At 45.1% G+C, this 5,745-nt stretch overlaps 1 pseudogene; it reads right to left on the bottom strand.

Annotated features, from left to right (window-relative positions):
* Positions 1-5,420: 5,420 nt before the first annotated feature.
* On the bottom strand, positions 5,421-5,539 carry LOC133364721 (5S ribosomal RNA; annotated as a pseudogene).
* Between the last annotated feature and the right edge of the window lie 206 nt (positions 5,540-5,745).

Raw genomic sequence — 5,745 nt, 5'->3', positions numbered from 1 at the left:
GAAGGGAAGGAGCTGCACCCCTGTGCGTACTTCTCTCGGAAGTTAAAGCCTGCAGAGAAGAACTACACGGTATGGGAGAAGGAACTGCTGGCCATCAAGGATTCTGAAAACTGGAGACAATACCTAGAGGGGGCCTCTCATCAGATTGAAGTGCGCTCCGACCACAAGAATCTTGAAAGCCTCCAAACAGCCAGAAAGCTGAACCAGAGACAGATAAGATGGTCCCAGTTCTTCACTAGGTTTAACTTCAAGATTACTTACCATGCCCAAGCCAAAAACCAGAGAGTGGATGCCTTATCCAGACAGCCACAATACAAAGAAAGTGAATCCGAGGACCAGCCTCAGTACGTGATTCCGCCAGAGAAATTAACGTTGGGATCATGCCAGCCCTCATGGGAAGAGGAACTCAAAAAGGCGCAACAAGAAGATGCAGACATGGTAAAATATCAGCAGGAGACGGGACAAGGTCAAGACTCAGAAGTAACCTTTCACTGGAGAAATGGACTGTTATGGTTCAAAACCGCCAGATATGTGCCAGAAGGGGAATTAAAACTCAGAATCCTACGCCAGTGCCATGATTCCATCACAGCGGGACACTTTGGGATTTACAAGACCATTTAGAACGTGGCCAAGGACTTCTGGTGGCCTAAAATGCGGCGGGATATTGAGAGCTATGTAAAGTCCTGCTCTGTCTGTCTGCGGACAAAAACACAAACAGGAAAACCAGCAGGACTGTTACAACCGTTGCCTGTCCCACACGAACCCTGGAAGGACCTCTCCATGGATTTTATAACTGATCTACCCAAGTCCCAAGGAATGACAGCCATCTTAGTAGTGGTGGATCTACTTACCAAAATGGCACACTTTCTTCCTTGTGCAGGGGCCTTAGAGGCTAAAGAAACGGCCAAGTTATTCATCAAAGAAGTCTACCGGCTGCATGGATTGCCAAACAGCGTAGTCTCAGACCGAGGAACTCAGTTCACAGCCAAATTTTGGAGAGCAATGTGGAAACAGTTGCAGACGGAACTAAAACTCTCCTCCGCCCATCACCCCCAGACAGATGGGCAGACGGAACGCTTGAACGCCGTTTTGGAAAGATATTTACGAAGCTATGTATCCTATCAACAGACTGACTGGGTAGCATATTTGCATTTTGCAGAGTTCGCCTACAACAATTCTCTGCACTCCAGCACTCAACAAACCCCGTTTTTCGCTAATTATGGATTCCATCCTAAAGTCTTTCCAAGCAGCTCAGAAGGAATGCTGGTACCGGCAGCTGAGGACTTCCTTAAAGAATTACAAGCGGCGCAACAGACACTGAAACAGCAGTTAAACGAAGCCAAAACGGAGTACAAGCGAGTTGCTGACCTGCACAGGAAGGAGGGCCCCCCCTTCAACCGGGAGACCAGGTATGGCTGTCCACCCACTTCCTCCAGATGCCGGGCAAATGTAGAAAATTACAAGACAAGAGGGTGGGTCCTTTCGAAATAGAAACTCAAATTAATCCTGTGGCGTACCGACTGAAGCTGCCTGACACGTTTAAAATACATCCTGTGTTTCATCGATCCCTCTTAACGAAAGCCACCCCTCCCAGTGAGTTACGGCCGGAGGAGCCTCCCGGAGCTCCACTCCTGGTAAATGAGCAGCTTGAGTTTGAAGTTGGGGAAATCTTAGATTCCAGGATCAGACGCCACAAGCTGCAGTACTTGATTCACTGGAAAGGCTATGGAGTGGCTGACAGATCATGGGAAGATGCAGCTGATGTGCATGCTCCAGATTTGGTAAAAATTTCCATCAACGTTTTCCCCACCGCCCCAAGCCAGACAGGGGGAGGGGGGCACAGCTTGGGAGGGGGGATGGTGTCGAGAGGCAGAGCTGGGGTCCCGGGGAGTTGGGAGAAGAGGATTCAGACGGATGGCAGAGGGGAGGGGGAGGAACTTCTCCCCTTTGGAGTGAAGACGAAACAGAGGAACTGCCAGTGATAGGGTCGCCTAGCAACGGGGAGCCTGAGAGCTTTGAAGTTTCAGAATCCTCCCTGGACATTCTCACGCCTCCCCTTGTCCGAAGCTCAGAGCAAGAGGGAGGGCTGCCCACAGCAGAAAAGCGGCGAGGCAGTTTACCATCAGCTCCTCCCCTATCCCCCATACTGGAATCGGAAACTTCAGAAGAGGAGGGGCCGATGCTTCCCCCCTCACCGCGCACACGTAGACAGCTGAAAAGACAGGAGAGAAGGGGGAAGGCGGGCAGTACCTGAGGAGCAGTTAAGGAGGAGCGAAAGGTTGCATGCCCGTTTGGCCCCTTCTTAAAGAACAGGTGGGAAGCAGCCCCTTGCTCTGTCAACTTTCTCCCAATGCCGCAGGACCTGTATCCCTGTATTGCTTCATGAGAAGACGCAGTCTTTGCTTGGACATTACCCTAATAAAACACGAATTACTTACAACCTCTGGTCTGGTTCCTGAGTCTCATCCTGGGCCTGACAGTTGCTGAGGCAATGTCTTAGAGTCACAAAATCATGCTTAGTCAGTGCTAGAGCAGAGCTGAGTTCCTAGAAAGTGTAGCTAGTTTAATGAGGTGAACTGCTTTGGATGTATCTATTACTTTAATAAAAAGAGAAAAAAACACGGCTGAGTCTGAATTCCTTGACTTCAGGCAGGACAGGGAAACGCTGACAAACAATGATACTGTTATGTTTTCCATTTGGAAAGGAATGGGGCTTCCCCTCTGCCTAGTGCCTAATCTCCTCCCCCCTCCTTCCCCCTTCCTCCCTCTACTCCCCTTCCTGCCCTCCTCCTCCCCTCCCTCCCTCTTCCCCAGGTCAGTTTCACCTATCCTAGCATGATTGCACAGGAGTAAATCCCACTGAACTCAAAAAGCATGCAAATGATCAAACCTGCCCTCCACTCCTCCTCTCTCCTATCTCCTCCCCTTCCTTTGCCCCTCCCCCTCCCCAATCCTCTTCCAATCCCCTCCTTCCTTCTGCTCCTCTTTCACCTCCCCTCCCATCCTCCTTATCCCCCATGGGCAGTTTTGCCTATCTTATGCATGATTGCATGGGAGTAAATCCCATTGAACTCGATAAGCATGCAAATGATCAAACCTGCCCTCTCCAACTCCTCCTCCCATCACCTCCCTTTTGCCCCTCCCCCTCCCCTTCCAATCCCCTCATTCCCCCCCTCCTCCTCCTGTTCCCCTCTTCCCTCCCTTCCTCCTTCCCTCTCCTCTCCCCTGCCCCTCCTCCTCCCCCAAGGTCAGTTTCACCTATCCTAAGCATGATTGGAGAGGAGTAAATCCCACTGAACTCAATAAGCATGCAAATGATCAATACATTCTCAGCAAACTTGCACAGGATCCTATTTCTTATCTCCCAGATTAAAAAGCAGAGAAATAAACTAATAGGCAAAAAACCCTTGCAGTTTAAGAATGTACCTATAGCCAACAGATATATCTATCAAACTTTAAAAAGCAGGGAAATTGGGCAGCTATAGTGAATGCACCAGGGGAGCAGGAGACTTGACCTCCTCTCTGAGATATTGTACTGCCCTACAAATTTGTAAAAAATGCAGACACAATTAAGGTTGGTCTTTCACAGCCCAATCTACTTCCTGTGTAGCTTGGAAGAATTTGGTAACATGTGCCTCTGAGCATATGGTGAGTGGTGGCAACACCTGCAATCAGCCCAAATAACAGAAACAAGACATGTGCTATGCTGAGGAAGCAACAATATTAGGACAGTAGATATAGTTTAGATAGTCATTTTAATTATGTTTGATTTACTTAGCAACTTTAGTGAAGTTTCCTATAGTAAATCATTTTCTTTTGCTTCTGTTTCTGTGAATATGTGAAGTACAGCAACACTTTGCAACACTAAAAAAACTCCAAAAACAATTGTGGAATAATGGCACTGACTATCCTACTGAATAGCTTCCAATGGACATGAGGAGTGTCTCAGTTTGCACAAGATAAAACAGTGGGAGGTGAAATATATTCTAGCAAAATTCTAGGTGTGCTCTATGTTTTTAATTGACCATGCCCACCTTTCCTTAAGTGGAGTGGTTTAAGCATAGCAGGCTGAAAACATGCATCTTGGGCAGGCCAAGTTTGTTTTTTCCAACGGCTAGATTCATTGCTTAAGTAGCAACATATTGTAATCAGTCTAATTTTACATCAAACTGCAGTTTCAGATTCAACTGTTAATGCACACAAAATAGAAATAGAACATTTGAAACACAAAAGGCTGTCTTCACCATCATATGACATTGACCAATAAAAACGTCTGAAATTAATAAAAATAAGTTTGACACAATTTCTAGGATTACTAATGAGAGAAATATAATTTTCTAGGTTAAATTCTCTGTAGAAACAGTAGTAACACAGAAAATAAGCAAAGTAAGAAGAACACCAACAAACATACAAAAATGTAATTCTCCATCTTTGGAGATGGCAGGTATTACCACCACTCACCATGTGCTCAAAGGCACACGTTACCAAATTCTTCCTAGCTACACAGGAAGTGGATTGGACTGTGAAAGACCAACCCACATTGTGTTGGCATTTTGACAAATTTGTAGGGCAGTCCAATATCTCAGAGTGGAGGTCAGGTCTCCTGCTCCCCTGATGCATTCACTATAGCTGCCCAATTTCTCTGCTTTTTAAAGTTTGATAGAAATATCTGTGGGCTACAGGTATTCTTAAACCGCAAGGGTTTTTTTTTTGCATATTAGTTAATATATAAAAAGGAAATGACTATTGCCACCTGCAGTTTCAGCAGCTAAGGAGGCCTGGTGTATAATGTATTGTCAGTTATACTTTGACCCATATGCTCATGCTAAATTAACTCTATTGAGTCAATAGAAAGGAAGTTGTTTTTTGTGGCGGAAGTGGGCTGACAGAGGGATGTATACTAGTTAATAGGATTGGATGAAGAACTGTTGTCATTTTAATATTGCACTTACCTGCCAGGGCTGAATGGCGATATGATAAACTACAGCACCTTTAGGTGTCTATTGATGGACCTTCAGCTTTGAGCGTCCCGGCATCTCCTATATTGTTGGAGGAAATAATGCTAAATGCAATAGTGTTTATAAATTTTTTATTTGTAAGTTGGATGTTCAAGATCTTAGAGACAAATTAATACAGGGTTAGAGTGTTCCATTCAGCTCCATCGTTAGAAAGTTATTTTAGCATCTATATGTAGCCTTTCTTTAGATTTAAAATTGAGATTGATTCAACAAAAGATGTTCCATTTATATTAGACTCCACAGGGCCTTTATAGGAAGGAATTGGCTAGTTCAGATTGTTGTTGTTATATGCCTTCAAGTCAATTACGACTTATGGCAACCCTATGAATCTTTTTTTGGATATATTCATAGGGTTTTCATGGTAAGAAGTATTCAGAGGTGGTTTACCATTGCCTGCTTCTAAGCCTATGGCACCCGGTATTCCCAGGCGGTCTCCCATCCAAGTACTAACCAGACCTGACCCTGATTAGCTTCTGAGATCAGATGAGATCAGGCGTGTTTAGGGTAGTATGGCCGTTGGTGGCTAGTTCAGATAGATGCTGGCAATGTAATGCTGATAATGCCTCTTTGAGGTATATGATGTGGATGTGTTCTGTGGTGTCTTCTTTCTGGCTAGAAATTGTTTGTATTAACTTTGTTTTGGAAAAATCCTTTATATTTGTGGATGTTCACACTCTATTAAATTATGTTCCTGTGGCATGAAGATTAACAGATGGACAATGAAAGT

Source organism: Rhineura floridana, chromosome 9, assembly GCF_030035675.1.
Source record: "Rhineura floridana isolate rRhiFlo1 chromosome 9, rRhiFlo1.hap2, whole genome shotgun sequence".
Taxonomy (NCBI): Eukaryota; Metazoa; Chordata; class Lepidosauria; order Squamata; family Rhineuridae; genus Rhineura; species Rhineura floridana.
This window is presented reverse-complemented; position numbering and strand designations above follow the sequence as displayed.